At 39.2% G+C, this 16,520-nt stretch overlaps 1 protein-coding gene and 1 pseudogene across 2 annotated transcripts in view; one reads left to right on the top strand and one right to left on the bottom strand.

Moving 5' to 3' along the window:
• Positions 1–15,547, top strand: part of NMRK1 (nicotinamide riboside kinase 1) — a 56,675-nt gene extending 41,128 nt beyond the window's left edge. Inside the window, exon 11 of the transcript XR_014247295.1 lies at positions 15,345–15,547. The gene's annotated coding sequence lies outside the window, so the exon portion shown is untranslated. The remainder of the gene's footprint in view (positions 1–15,344) is intronic.
• LOC309633112 (ribosomal protein eL22-like pseudogene) lies at positions 2,387–16,481 on the bottom strand (annotated as a pseudogene). Its single transcript, XR_014249586.1, has 2 exons — positions 16,419–16,481; positions 2,387–15,830 (listed from the first exon to the last, which is right to left on the bottom strand). The product of XR_014249586.1 is annotated as a ribosomal protein eL22-like pseudogene (transcript).
• Between the last annotated feature and the right edge of the window lie 39 nt (positions 16,482–16,520).

Raw genomic sequence — 16,520 nt, 5'->3', positions numbered from 1 at the left:
GGAACACCAAGTACATCTTATCTTTCATGCCACCTATCCTTCCACACCCATGAAAGTTAGGCCAACCTTAAGAAATATTACCCAACTTGACAACAAAGGAAAATGAGATGCCAAGATGTTATTTGTGGCCACTCAAGTTGTCTGCTTTGGAGACAGATTTTTAACAAAAATCAAACGAAGGTAGACATTCCTAGAGAATTGGATTTTTTCAGTATAAACTGCAAACTAGGTATCTTTTCTTGTTCAATATAGTTTTTCTCTGCCTTTCTTTTTTCATTCCAATAGGCTTGTAATGAAGTGGTCATCAAAATAACAAGGCAGAACAAAACCAAAAAAACACCATTCTTAGGGTACTATAAGTCTGGGCCTGCAATTTTTTTTTTTTTAATTTTTGAATTTTATTTTATTTATTTTTTTTATACAGCAGTTTCTTATTAGTTATCCATTTTATACATATTAGTGTATATATGTCAATCCCAATCTCCCAATTCATCCCACCGCCACCCCCCCACCCCTGGCCTGCAATTATTGAGTCCTCTGTCTTTTGGGGAGTCCCATGCTACCATAAGATGAAGGTTAAGTCAAGGATGTAGCATGTGGAGAAAGTAGCAGCAGTGGTTGTTATGCTGGAAAGGGAAGCAGCCAAGTGGAAAGCATGTAGGACTGTGAAAAGGAAAATCTGGGTTCTCCTTCTGGCTCCAATGCTCGGCTGTGGGCATGTCATTTAACTTCTCTGAGCCCAAGGAAGCTAAGCCTCCCTCAAAATTGAAATTACTAATATTGATCTCATGGCATTTGGGTAAAAAGTTTATGAATATGAAGTATCTAGTCAAATGCCTGGCATCTGGTGGGTGTTCACTATTATTAGCGCTGTCTTTCAGTCCCAATCCTCCTGACGCCAGCCTACAAACCTAACATTGTTCTTAAGATCAAATAAGATGTTATGAAATCATCCGAGAAACTCTAAAGGGATCTGCAAATGTTAAAGGCTTATTAAGACAGATCTAAGTCTATTACCACAGTTAGAGGTGAGTCATAACCCTTGAGGTTTTTGAAATTATTATACTTTCCCCTTCAAGCCTTCCCTTGATACTCATTTTAATCATTTTCACCCTATAAACAATGAATGGGTGTGTTGGAACATATGGTATGTTTGCTCTAGGATGGTCCTCAGCCTTTGCGACAATAGACATCCCACCTGTGATGATCCCCCTCCTCCTACTCAAAGACACCTTCATCCGAGCCATAAAATCGTATCAAGCTGCTTCAGCCTTGTTCTCTCAGATTGCTTGATCTGGGGAAAACCAGCCAATAAATTGTGAGCAGACTCAAGCAGCCCTGTGCAAAAAACCTGTGTGGCAAAATGGTTTGCCAGCCATGTAACGGAGCCACCTTGGAAGTGGGTCCTCCAACCCCAGTCAAGCCTTTGGATGACTGAAGCCCAGTTGACACCTTGATTTCAACTTCGCGAAAGACCCTGAGGCAGAACCCCCAGCTAGGCCACCCCCCAAATCCTGATCAACAGAAACTGTACAAGGTGTGTTTTAAGCTGCTAAGGTTTGAGTTGGTTAATTTGTTATGCAGCATTAGATAATAATTCACAACTCACTCCAAATTGTGGCTGAGGCTGATTTGAGTTGCTTTTTTGCTGCTTTCAGTCAAAGAAATTCTGAATAATATGCCTTCCGTACCAGAATCACTTGGGATGGGTCTTGGGCATCTGTAGTTTTTTAAAACTCTGCAGATAAACCTTATGTGCAGCCCAGTTAAAAACCTCTGTTTTATTGGGAAGTATGAATGTTTAACATGTAATTATAATCCATTGGCTTCAAATCAGCTAAACTCCCTTCTTCCCACCATGATGCACTGTGAGGTCAGCTTTTAGGTCAGTGGAAGCTCAGGTAGGTTTCTCCAACATTAGGAAAATCCGAGGTTTCTTCCTCTCCTCTATCTCTAACATAGAAATGAGCAAGAAAGGTTAAACTTCACTGCTTTCATCTTGAATTTCCATCTTGGCTTCACTGTTCCAGGTTAAGACCAGAGCCAGTTTATTTGAAATACTTCTGGCCATGGGACAATTTGCAGTGGCTTCCATCCCATTCTGTTGTCTCCCTTGCCCCTGACTCAGACATACTAACTCTTTCATGCACTATTCCACAAATATTTGTCAAGTATGTACGAAAATTCCCTTTTACCCAGTGAAAACGAGGGCTGTGATGAGATGCTGACTTCTCTCTCACTCATAGATACAGAGCAAAGACGCTGAATTTCCAAACCTGAACCTTGAAAACAGGAGTAAACAAATGGTCAAAGATCTCTTTCTTCCCCTCTTTCTGTATCTTTTTGTCACAAACATGCAAACAACCTCTTATTGCAGCCATATACCAGCATATTATTTTTTAAAAAAATCTTATTAGGGAATCTGACTTACAAAGATCTTGGCCACCAATTGATAATGGAGTCAACCATCTACCTGATATCCTAATATCCTAGTAATTATCCTCAGTTCCTCTCTCACCTCATTTCACTCATGGAAACAACTCCCCAGATCCTATTCGTTTTACTTTGGGAATCTCATATTCAGACTTTCACCCCCATCCCTACAGGCACAGCCTTTGTTCAGACTACCTTCATACCCTGCCTAGTCTATTACAACCGCCCCTTAATTGGTATCTTGACAACAACCTTCCTTCACTCCTGTTTACTCTGCACCTCACTGTCAGAGTTATCTTTCAAAATTGTAGATTTTATCAGGCCACTCCCTTTATTAAAAACATGCCATTTACATCATGTACTCCCCAACATGGTGCACTGGGAAGGGCTCATCACATCTGCGGTATTCTTGCCAAAAATGCAGAACCTCAATCTAAACATGAGATAAACCCAATTGAGGGCCATTGTACAAAACAAATGATCAGTACTTTTCCAAAGTGTCAAGATCATGAAAGGAAAAGAAAGACTGAGGAGCTGTGACAAACTGAAGAAGACAAAGGAGGCATGATGAGTAAATGCAATGCTACATCCTGGATTGGATTCTGGACCAGTGGAAGGACATAAGTGGAAAAACTGATTAAATTCATATAAATTCTGTAGTTAATGCTACCATACCAACTTCTTAGTTTTGATCATTGTACTGTGATTAAGCAAGATGTTAACATGAGAGGAAGCTGGGTGGAGAGAATACGAAAACTCTCTGTACCACTCTTGTAACTTTTACAAAGTGAAAAATTATTTCAGAAGGTAGATAAAAAAGAGACCAGAGGGACTTCCCTGGTGGCGCAGTGGTTAAGACTGCGTGCTCCCAATGCAGGGGGCCGGGGTTCGATCCCTGGTCAGGGAACTAGATCCCACATGCATGCTGCAACTAAGGAGCCAGTGAGCCACAACTAAGGAGGCTGCCTGCCGCAACTAAGGAGCCCATGTGCCACAACTAAGACCCGGCGCAACCACATAAATAAATATTAAAAAAAAGAAAAAGAGACCAGAAGAAAAATCATATGCTATTACAACAAATTCCAATTAACTATAGAAGCTTAGTAGAGAGGGAGAGAGGGATAGCTGGAAGGAGGAAAGGGAGAAAGAGAGGCAGAAAGACAGAAAATGAATGTACATTTGGCAGGTACCATGGGATAAGACATGAATTTATAAGATCTCCCACTAGTGCCTCACATACACATATAGTATGAGCATCCCACAATGCTAAATGTGGTTCACTCTTTAGAAAATACACCACCTAAATGCAAGCTAGTTACTTCATCTGGTGCTCAGCTGAAGAAACAGTGATCTGTTCCAACAGTAGAGAAAAAACTGTGCTGATTTATTGAATGTGGCAGAGAAAGCCTCCCAATTTCCCACTGCCCCTCCTTTAGCAATAAAAATCCTGGTTTTTCAGGCCAGAGCATTGTCACCCAGCTATAAGAAATCTAAGAGATTATTTATTTGGAAAAGAGTATAATGTGGCAGTGAAAACCAGGGCTTGGTGTCCATCACATAGAGCAGAATCAAATCTAGCTCTGTGACCTCAAGCAAGTTATTATCTATGTTGAGGCTTAGTCACTTTGTCCATAAAATAGAGATAATGATAATGATCAATTTACTTTATAAATTTGCTGTGAAGATTAAGTTTTTAACCCATGCAAATGCTTTACATTTAACATAGTAATCTGGCACGGAATGTGTGTTCATTAAATATTCGTTATTATTTAAATTTATTTTTATTCATTATTTAAATATTAGTTACTTAGAGAAAATGTCTAAAATTTGTAGCAGTGGAAGGTTAGTGACAAGACTAGTTCAAGTTCAAGTATGACTCCAAATGCATGCTCCATCAATCCGGTAATCAATAGTTTTTAAATTAGGAGCTGTTACTCAGCTTTCTTTTTCCATTCTAGACTTTACTCCTTCGGTAATTCTCACAGTCTCTGTATTCTATCCACCAAACCATTGAATCTCTCTAGCTTCCTAAAACGAGGAATCCATCCTCTGATCTAGTGACCAGAGAAGGGAAGCTAGAAGGGAAGATGAATCTCTTTGCCTGAATGCTAATGTGAGTCCCATCCCCCATCAAGAGATAGCTTTACCTCATGTACTTTTCATCTTTCCTCTTCCCTCTTTTCTCTTCCCTCTGCCTATGTACAATTAGTACCCCCAAATGAATAGTCCTAATTACTAAGATTATATAAATAAGCTTTTATTTTTTAAACAGCTGACAGTTATAAATAAGAATTTCAGAATTCTTATTTATATGTATATGTGTACCACATCTTCTTTATCCATTCATCTGTTGAAGGACACTTAGGTTGTTTGCATGTCTTGGCAATTGTGAATAATGATGCTATGAACATGGGAATGCAGATATCTCTTCGATACCCTGTTTTCATTTCCTTTGGTGGGGGGGAAGTATTTCAGCTGTATTAGGGCACTGTTAAAAGTTGCTTAAAAAAAAAAAAAAAAAGAACATCTAGTCTAAAAATCTGTGTTTTCAACCTGAGGGTGAAAACAAGTACATAATTACTAACAAGTAGTGCTGGATTATATAAACTAAATGTGAATTAGGGTATCAGTAAGTAAATTTCTTTTATTTTTAATTTAATTTTTAAAAATTTTTATTGGAGTATAGTTGCTTTACAATGTTGTGTTAGTTTCTACTGTACAGCAAAGTGAATCAGCTATATGTATACATATATCCCGGTTTTTAGATTTCATTCCCATTTAGGTCACCAGTAAATTTCTAATGAGAAAATTTTGTGATTGTAAAAAAAAAATCACTTGACAAATCATGACCGTTGGACTTCTTATGCTTATTTTACCATTTAATATTTTTATATGGAATCACATATGATGGTGGAGTTAGGTACCATAATCTTTCAGTACTTAGACCCTTTAGCAGTCTATATCCAGGCTACTGAAAGAAATCGTAGGCTAAGAGAGCAGGTGGGGGCATTGGGAGAAAGGGAAACCCACTCTTCTTATAAATTTCTATTAGCAATAGTTTTGTAACTCTAGCTACAACCTTTGTCATCCCTTCTGATTCTTCTCTTCATCCCTGTATTCAATTTAGTCTTTTCTTCCTTGGAAAGTAATATCTAGATTTACCTTAATCTCTTCCCTTCACTATTACTGTCTAGCATAAATCTTTATCATGTCATTTCAGGATTATTTGAACAATCTCCTCATCTGGTCTTCCTGACAACAGTTTAGCTACTGGCTCTTGTCTGATTAATTGTTCTGTAATACTGTTTTTACCATATCACTCTATTGCTTCAGAATCTAAAATGAATCTCCACTGCTTAGTGAGTCATTCAATCTCTTCAGTCTGACTTTTAAAGGTTCTAATAATTTTATACCACCTGAATTATCAAAATTTTCCTCTGTTTCTTAATATGGATTATAGTCAGACTGGTCTTTGCTTTCCTTTCCACCTTGCTCATGCTGTTATTCCCCCACCACGCCAAAGATTGTTATACTTTCCTGTCCAGAATTGATCTTACCTTTTGGTAACATCGTTCAGAATTTCCTTTGGGAATCATCAAACTCTTACCTTTGGTCCATAGGTTTGCATGTGGCTGACTCCACAGCCAGCTCTAGGGTGGACATGTGACCCAAGCCCGGCTAATCAGAAGACCACGACCCCTTGGTCACAACAATCAGTTCAATAAAGAACATATGACCCCGGGCTTCCCTGGTGGCGCAGTGGTTAAGAATCCGCCTGCTAATGCAGGGGACATGGGTTCGAGCCCTGGTCCGGGAAGATCCCACATGCTGCGGAGCAACTAAGCCTGTGCGCCACAACTACTGAGCCTGCGCTCTAGAGCCCGTGAGCCACAACTACTGAAGCCCACACGCCTAGAGTCCGTGCTCTGCAATAAGAGAAGCCACTGCAATGAGAAGCCCACGCACCGCAACAAAGACCCAACTCAGCCAAAAATAAATACATAAATAACGTTATTGAAAAAAAAACATATGACCCAAGCTGGCCCAATGTGAGCCTTGCCTGAACCTTCAGTAGGAACTTTTAGAAAAAGTAGTGCTTGACAAAGCCAAGAAACAGCAACTGACAGATTCCTGCTGATATAATTGAGCTTCTCGATCTACATATGACTGATCTCTTTGGTAATAAGAAACAATTAATACTTTTTTTTCTGTTTTGACTTGAACCAATTTGAATTGGTTTGCAAAGAATACTCCCACCTCTTTGCCTCTTCAAGTTAAGTTTACCCTTTAAGATCTAGCTCTCATGCTACTTTCAAACTGTTCTTCCCTTTCCTTAACTCCCATTATACCTTACTTAATCTACTGCTTTAACACTAAATCATCTCAATTGTTTAATATTTCCTAGTTTTACTTCCCCACTGTACCATAACCTTCTTGAACGCTTGGACCATGAATTACATTTCTCTTGTGTTTACAACACTTAAGAATTTTTTACACTTAAGATGCAGATTGACTGATAAATTATTGGATATATTATTCTTCTTTAGAAATCAGTGGTTAGAATCTCAAGAACAAATGAAAACTGGGCAAATTGTTGCTAATCAGGGCCTAGCTCTTTGGGTAATTCTGTTCCCACCTTACTGATTTAAAAACAAATACAGCAAGAAAGAAGGGGAAATGATATCAATGAGTGTGTTATAAAGACACATTTTGTACCACCTCCTGAAGATTTTTTTGGGGCCTTTGGAGGAGCCCGATAACAGCTCCCCATTTTAAAATGTAGGTTTTATTATTATTCAGGTATGGTGAGACCAGGACATCAGGAGACAGATGCCATTGACAAGATAGTTTTTACTTACCGTCTTCAAGAAGAGGGGCGTGCTTCACCACATAGGGCCATACAGGGAAGCACCAGGATCAATCAGGAGATGGGGGTGGTCAAGGGGAAAGCGTGGGCAAAAGCGTTTATTGTGGTCTCCACAGTAAAGGCAAGGCAGAGTAAGCATGCTTAGGACTGGCTAGTCTGAATAATTTCAGCAGGCTCTGGGGTGTAGGGACTGTCTCCAGTTATCTAGTACCTGGCGCTGGGTTGATTAGGGCAGGGGAATATTGACTTGGTGTGTGAGAGTTTGATAAAGAAGGTGGTTGAAGGATGGATGTGGGTTCTGGATTGTTCAGTTTGTATATGAAAGGTCCAGGGGATTTGTTAGCTATTGGACAATTAGCTAGCCGTGAGAGGAGCAGTCTCTCCCCAGTCAGTGAGGCCCCAGGTGGCAGAGCATCAAGAATACGGAAAATAAGGGGCAGGACAAGGACCCACTGCACCCTAGATGGCCAGGGACCATGGGCAGTGCCTGGGATCCCCACCTTAAAGGGAATTGTTCCTGAGTGGTGCCTTGGGCTTTGCCAGCCTGGATTTATGGGGTGAGCTTCCCTCCTGGAGCCCTGTAAGGATTTAGCCCTCCTTTTTGATTGTGGTTACTTAAAAAACAAAAAAAATTTCATTGCAACCACCTATAAATCGTATTTTACAAATTGCAGAAATGAAGATACAGAGGACTGCCACCCACTGAGCTAGGCATAGACACCAAATGTCTTGGTTCCCATTCTTTTGTTTTAGAGGTGTGTGCCTACATGTTTAGGGGCAAAATAATGTGGTATCTAGAATTTGCTTCAGAATAACGGAGAGTGGGAGGTACAAAGGAAACAAGATTGGCCATGAGTGATGACTGTTGAAGCTGTGTGGTAGTTCTCATTGCTATTCTCAGTACTTTGTACATGTTAGAAATTTTCCATAATAAAACTTAAAAAAAAAAAAAAGAATACAGAAAATAAGAAAATATAGTTACTACACTCCCCTCTATCCCACCTGGGTTCAGAACAATTGAGCAATAAGACAAAGCAGAGGCAGATGGTAGTCCAAATATCCCCTCTTTTACTGATAAAGCCTACCTTGGAGAATATATCTTTACACGAGAGTCAAATGGGCCTCCTAACTCCATTCAGAATTAGACTTACTCATATAGTCATAGCAGTATTGGACCAGGAAAACTTTTCCAGCTGGGAAGGATTTTATGGCATGAGTAACAGAGAAGAAATTGTGCTTACTATAAGCAAGTTTACTCCCAAGAGGGGTGAAATAAATAAGGCCCGGAGCTGAGTTGAGCACGCCCAGTTTATTCCTCCCAAATGTTCCAATCAGATGAGACACCCCACCTTCCCCAGGCAGAGGAGTAGAGAAAGTCAAGGGGTATTGCTTGACTGAACTCCCTTTTCGTAGATGGACAGGTCAAGAGTGGGAAAGAAACATTACCTCCCACCAAAAAACATTGATTTTTCTGGAGATTTTAGTAAGATAATGGAATTCTGCCACTTCCCTAGCCATGATTCCAGCTTGTAAGTTTTCATTTCTTCATCTTCATCTATTGGATGGCTCTAATTCTGCAAAAGAAACTCTTCTATCTTCAGAACTTCAGTTTTCTGCTGTATGACATCATACTCTTATTCTGCCTTTGGCTGAAGGTAAAAAGGCTTTTTTTTTTTTTTCCTCTCTGAAAAGACATTAAATCTGAACATGGACATCACATCCAACACGGATACTTCCTTCTTCTGCAGCCTGATGCCTCCTCCCACCAAGATTTTTTATGTCCATCCAAAATATTACAAGCTTGTTTACAACATATTTTTTATTAAGGCACACTTTTAGTAAAATGCTGATATAAAACTTTTGGTATAAAATTTTGTAGAAAAATTAGAAAATTCAGTCATGCAAAGTGAAGAAGATAAATGAGCTCATATTCTGCTGGGGAACCAGATATTTTAGCAACTAATTACAAAGGAGTGTGAGGCACTCAGTAACAGAGGAAGGAGAGCTCTGAGATCATAGGGGAAGGAGTGATTCTTTGTGGGTGATAAGGTGAGGGGATGGGTGGGGACTTATAGGACATAAGTGGAAAGATTGCCTGTGGCCCACTGGGAAGGATGTTATATGTTATATGTTATGTTAAAGAACTTAGACTTTATTCAATAAGCAGTGGAACATCACTGCGGGATTTGAATCAGAAGAGCAACATAATCAATTCATTTTTTAAAAATATTTATTTATTTACTTATTTTTGGCTGCGTCAGGTCTTAGTTGCGGCACGCGGGATCTTTTCTTGCGGCACGCGGGCTCCAGAGTGTGTGGGCTGTGTAGTTGTGGCACGTGGGCTCTCTAGTTTTGGCTTGTGTGCTCAGTAGTTGCGGTGCACAGGTTTAGTTGCCCTGCAGCATGTGGGATCTTAGTTCTCCAACCAGGGATTGAACCTGCGTCCCCTGCATTGGAAGGCAGACTCTAAACCACTGGACCACCAGGGAAGTCCCTACTCAATTCACTTTTGAAAAAGAAAACTATTTATTGAGAAAAAAATCATTTGAAGTCTCTCATATACCTGGGGCACTAGCATATGTGAGGGAAATCTGGAGGCTAGCAGATAAGTTAGGAAGTGTTGCAATAGACCAGATTCTTGACCTCGGCCAAGCCCTGCCCCAAATAATTTTTATGTAAGCCCATTTATTAGCAAGTAAAGTACATACCAGGATTCATTTGGCATAGAGCATAGAGTACAATAAAAGAAACTAAAGCCAAACCTTAATTATATATACATATTAAGTTAGTTATGCTTATAGTGTGGGTATATATTAAATCAGAGAGGATTTGTTCTTTGAGAGGATTTCTGTCACTCCTACTTTCTTTTTTCTGTTTAAACATGAAGATAAAGGTCCTGTTATTTGCCTTCTTAGCAGCAAACTCCCCCCATCCCCACCTAGCTTAGAGTGCTTAGTTTTCTTCTTGATAAGAGAGGCCTGATAGGTTTAGGCCAAAATAAAAATTCTGATTGTATTTCAGGATTATGAAGATGATATTAATTAGTCTAAGCCTGTCCAGGTAATTCTATATCTTTTGTCTACTGTTAGTTTAGAAATGGGAATGTGAAGCACTATGGGAAGTCTGCTGGGTGGCTTCCAGGAAAAGTGTTCCTGTTGAAGAAAAGAGACACATATAGGAGGAAACAGGCTTTCTTTGCTGAATTTGTTGTATCTGGGTGTGATGCCTTGAACTGTGGCAACCACCTTACGATTGTGAGGGAGTAAGCTAGCATGCTGAAAATAGCCGAGCCCAAGGATGGAAAGGACTGGGTTGATAATCTGGAGCTGATGTAGCTTGGAACTTCATGTTTTTTTAGATAGTAAATGTCCTTATTATTTAAGCTAGTTTTAGTTGGGTGTTCTGTTCATATCACTGAGAGCAGTCCACCTAATATAGGCTCTCAGAGAGAAAGATACTATGAGACATTTATCTATCATCAGTAAAAGGACTCATATGTGTATGTTCTGTGTTGTTTCTAAAGCAGTGCTTTTCAAATTTTAACGTACCTATAAAACACCTGGGGGTATTGTTTAAATGCAAATTCAGTAGGTGAGGCCTGAAATACTACATTTCTAAGAAGCTCCCAGGATTTGTCCATGGTGCTGGAATAGGGTCCACACCTTTGAGCAGCAAATGTAGACCACAGCTATAGCTCATTAAAGGTTAGATAGATGGGAAACCTCCAAGTGACTGATAGGATTTTTAAAGGGAGAGCCAGGAGTCAGAATGAGGTACAGTAGTGACTGCTAATTCAAACAGATTAGCCCAACATTATTCCTTATTAATACTGATAATTTCAGAAAAGATAAGGGGCAGATAGGTGCCAGGGGCAGACAGAAACCAGGACAAGATCTTAGAGGCTGCCTCTGCAGAGAAGAAGGAAGTAGAAAGTGTCTTTCTTACTTGTAGGAGGTGCTCAGACAAAGCACAAATTCTTGGTACTAGCAGGTCTTTTAGATGACTTTCAGAGGCCTTTTGCCTGAAAATACTGCGGTACTCCCATCTTTACCACCATAGGTAATTTAAACCACCACCAACAAAATAATCTGTAAAATAAGTGTAAGGAAGTACAAATTTTGATTTTCCTCCACAATGACTACTCTGACACTTTTTTTTAGGGGGGAAGTAATAGCTATGTTACTCTTCTTAAATTTTTGGTGGGGGTACATTTGCTTGACTGGTACCCTAAACATGCATGGGTATGCCAATAGGGTCGGTTGGCCCTGGATTTCTGGACAGGGAAGCATGGAATAATGTCAGTTTAAATTATTCTTTTAACTTGAAATATTTCCCAACAACAACAACAAAATGATTTAGAGCTTAGAGGATGGGAAAACTTATTTGTAGGGCTAATTTAGTGCTTCTGGAAAGAAGTAGTGACTCCTAGCAGTATGGTAAATAATCTATGACTTATTTTCCCAAGTTTGAGAATAACTATTGAGAGCATTAAAATAATGTGTACACAAAGATTGCAACTGAAAGTGGCTCCTGTGATTAAGAATATAAAGATTCTCTAAAGGTAAAAAGAGATCATTTACAGGAGTCATATCTTTAGTTCCACAGTGGAGAGTATCGTCATTATTTAAAGACAAATTATGGTATTCTTAGCCTAAATCCAGGTATTAGAACAAAGAATACAAAGGCAAAACTAGCTAGTTCTCAGTCAAAGACAGTACTCATAAAGAGCAGACTTAATAGAGGGATTCCAAGAAGAAAAACTGTAAACCCCAGAATGATGACGATTATAAGGGGACCCTGATATTAAGCTGAGGAAGACCCTAGCTGCTGTCCCCTTTTTCCATGAGGTCCTTAGATCAATAGCAATTTGAATCTTTGTTGATATAAAAACAAGGTATTTAAACATAAAGAGTAAGAAATAGTTTATCTCCATAAACATATTTCTTGAGCAATCTAGTCTATTGCTTTTCATAAGTAAAGTATACATATCTTTTCTCGCCCACCTAGAATGCCAAATTGCTGTAAATAACAATTATTTGCAAGGTTTACAAAAGTAAAAGGACTTCATGAAACTGATGTAAGAATAAACAAGATCAACTTCAGTAGAGGCAGTAGATCCAGTGGTTAATAGTATTTTGGGCTTTGTCTAGGAGCTGTATGCTTTGATAGCATTACTTAAAGTCTTTAAATTACAGTGGTTTCATCTGTTTAAAAAAACCCAGGAATGACTATACTATTTTAAGTACTAAGTTAAAGGCAATGATGTATGTAGTGTTTAGCACAGTGCCTGGCACTTGTAAATTCTTGTACTCAATCCATAAACCGGTTTTAGAAAATCTTCACATGCCAGACACTGTGCTGGATGTTGGGGATATGGTCTTGAACAAAACAGATCAATATATGCATCTCGCCCTCAAAGAACTTAAGAGTCTAGTAGGGAAAGCAACTGGTTAAAAGGTAAACCAACATAATATTTAAGTGCCAACTTTCAGTGAGATATCCACTTGGGGAACATGAGGTGAATAGAAATATACTTATGATTAACAGGTGAATAGGCCTGCTGATTTCTAAGCCTTTATTTATAAACATTTATTTATTATGAAACAACCTTGAGAATAATGAAGGCGTAACTTTGTTGGTAGGACTGGGAAAACTAAGGGACGCTTAGTATGTTTTGGTTATTAATTCTTGGAGGTTAATTGACCTTGGGATGAAAACATTCCCAAACTTTCAGCCCAAAGGGCTCTATTGTTTGGTAAGATCTCTATATGAGAAACTCATTGCGAAGAAATTAGGAAGAGGAAGTCTTAAGAAAAGTGTTTTAAAACAAGGTCAAAAATGTATTCTGAAGAGAAAATATTTATTAAGCTGATATACTAGGCATTTCTTGCTCTTTATCTCATTTATTTCTCCCAATGGCCCTGTAGGAAGGGTAATATTACATCCATTTTAGAAACAATACAGTCGAGACCTCAAGTAACTTTTTTAAACAGGTCACACTTACTAACTGGCAAAGTGAAAATGAGAAGTCCATGTTTCCACTAGCTTCTAGCTGCCTTTAGCTCAGTGCAAGAGACATAGGAGGCAACCAACACATTTGCTGGAAAGAATGAATGAATAAATGTACTTTAGCTCTGCTATTTATGTGTCCCTGGGTAAGACAATTTTTCTGAGTCTGTCTTCATTTCTTAAAGGAATATAACAAGACTTACTTCACAGAGTTGAGGTAAGGAACAAATAAGGTGATACAATAGGGAAAAACAATTAAAATATTAAATGTTAGCATGATATATGTCACAAATTATGACATGTATAATTTGTGTGTGCATATGAAAACAGCATTGGTAACAGTTAATATTATGAGGGCTTTCCTGGTGGCGCAGTGGTTGAGAATCTGCCTGCCAATGCAGGGGACACGGGTTCGAGCCCTGGTCTGGGAAGATCCCACATGCCGCTGAGCAGCTGGGCCCGTGAGCCACAATTACTGAGCCTGCGCGTCTGGAGCCTGTGCTCCGCAACAAGAGAGGCCGCGATAGTGAGGCCGCGCACTGCGATGAAGAGTGGCCCCCGCTTGCCACAACTAGAGAAAGCCCTCGCACAGAAACGAAGACCCAACACAGACATAAAAAAAAAAAAAAAAAAAAAAAAAATCCTTCCTTAAAAAAAAAAAAAATATTATGAGAATTTATACATAACATCCAAACACCAGACTCTAAGAAAAAAGGTACTGGATAGACAAGTTGGAAGAATAGGCAAGGAATTGATATATTGTGTCTGAGACGGGGATATTGGCGGTTAGGGACAGGGTAAAGAAACTACATTTGTAACCCTTTGCATTTTCCTTTTGAATTTTGAACCATGTATTACTGCATTACTATTCAAAAAATAAATAACTTTAAACTTTATAAAAACATTGTATTAAAATGTAACATTAACACAGAATAACCACAGTACTTTTTTTAGCATTGCCTTTATTTCAATTATTAATTTAAATTATGAAAATGAAGCCACTTCATTTTCTTTTTTTTTTTTTTGAGAATTTAAATATTTTATTATATAAAGTTATACCCAAAATTGTGCTTCATTTTTTCACTATATACTTTAACTCAAGGACATTTGTAAAAGCAGTACATTTTAGAAATCCTGAAAGAAATTCCACTAGCTATAGGCTATTTAAATACTGCTTACAGAAAGTATTTTTAAAAAAAGGGGGAGTACAAATGAACTTATTTACAAAACAGAAGTAGAGTCACAAATGTAGAAAACAGACTTATGGTTACCAGGGGATAAGGGGGGGAGGGATAAATTGGGAGACTGGGACTGACATGTACACACTACTATATATAAAATAGATAACTAATAAGAACCTGCTCTATAGCACAGGGAACTCTACTCAATATTCTGTAATGGCCTATATGGGAAAAGAATCTTAAAAAAAAAAGGAGTGCATATGTGTATAACTGATTCACTTTGCTATACACTCGGAACTAACACAACATTGTAAATCAACTATACTCCAATAAAAATTTTTTAAAAATATTAAAGCCAGCACCATATAAACAGCATACACTTAAATAAAAGAGATGAATGCTTAACATACAGAGTAATGTTTTTTTGTTTTTTAAATAAATAAATTTATTTATTTTTGGCTGTGTTGGGTCTTCGTTGCTGTGTGCGGGCTTTCTCTAGTTGCAGCGAGCAGGGGCCACTCTTCGTTGTGGTGCGTGGGCTTCTCATTGTGGTGGCTTCTCCTGTTGTGGAGCATGGGCTCTAGGTGCGTGGGTTTCAGTACTTCTGGCACACGGGCTCAGTAGTTGTGGCTTGCAGGCTCTAGAGCGCAGGCTCAGTAGTTGTGGCGCACGGGCTTAGTTGCTCCACGGCATGTGGGATCTTCCCGGATTAGGGCTCGAACCTGTGTCCCCTGCAGTGGCAGGTGGATGCTTAACCACTGTGCCACCAGCCCCAGAGTAATGTTTTTTATTCACTGATAAACTAAAGGTCCATTTCAAGATGTCTCTCTTGTATACTTCATTTGTTTTATTAGCAAGCAAAGCCCTATAAGGGATGGCTTCATCTAGTCCCCAGACTCGGATCCATCTTCATCTTGACTAATCTGAAAGTAACGAAGTTCGTAAATCTCCTTGTCAGATGCAACCACACGAAGCCAATCACGAAGATTGTTCTTTTTAAGGTATTTCTTGGTATTTCAAATACCTTTTAGAGAACTGTTTCTCAGAAACAACTGCGATTTTATTCTTGAAGCGTTCAATGTGAACGACATTCCCACGATTCCCAGTTTTTCCATTCACTTTAACCTTCTCCCGTAGCAACTGTTCAAAATTTCCAGAATCAAAAATTCCATCTTCTACTGGATGAGTAAGGTCCAAATTAAACTTCCAGGTTGACTTCTTAGGCTTCTTGTCTTCGGCGCCATCCTGAAGGCCCGCCGCGCGATCAGAGAGCCACTTCATTTTCAATATGATTATATCTTTTTAACAGAATCCGTGGTCCCTGAGCAAGTTTAATTCTCCTGAATAAAACAATCTTCTTTTACCATTATTTTGAAAGACTGTTTTGCTGGATGGTAGATTAAATTGAGTGAAACGAGTTATATTCTAAGAATAACATCAAATGCAGGTAGGGCAGCGGTTTTATCCACGAGCCCAGAGAGAAATGGGGCGGAAAATGAACGCAGGTAAATAAGAGTTAGTGGTTAAGTCTGACATTGCTATGGGCCACCGTTTGATGTTAGTGCTGCACCGCGTTATGGCTCCTTTGCGCTTTGGTGGTCTTCCAAAGTGCGAGTACTAGACAAAGTTAGGTTCCTGAATTTTTCCCGATCTGCTGCCATGACCAGTCCAGGGCTTGGGTTAGGGCTTTCGCTGGCCCCTAAACACTGAAAAGATGACAGTGTCCCTCTACATTTATGCAATTAAAAATAGAAATTCACTTAAGAAATTCATTAAAACTTAACAGGGCGAATTCAAGACCTTCCTTTTAGACTTTCTGAAATAAAAGTTCCGATTAAATTCATCAAAGCTGAACTTTTTTTCAGCATTTCTCCTTTGCTAATGTGTTAGCCTTAGTTCAACGGCCTGTTCCACCACCCGGCACTCACCGGCTCTCAAGCCCGAACCACGCGGCTGCTCGCAGGTGCCATCCCCAACCTGCCAGGAATCTCCTCCTTCGCCCCACCCATCTGGCCCTTGCCCCCGCCCAC

The sequence above is a fragment of the Balaenoptera borealis genome (genome assembly GCF_965194805.1).
Source record: "Balaenoptera borealis genome assembly, chromosome: 8".
Taxonomy (NCBI): Eukaryota; Metazoa; Chordata; class Mammalia; order Artiodactyla; family Balaenopteridae; genus Balaenoptera; species Balaenoptera borealis.
Note: the sequence above shows the minus strand (reverse complement) of the source record. Positions and strands in the feature narration are given on the sequence as shown.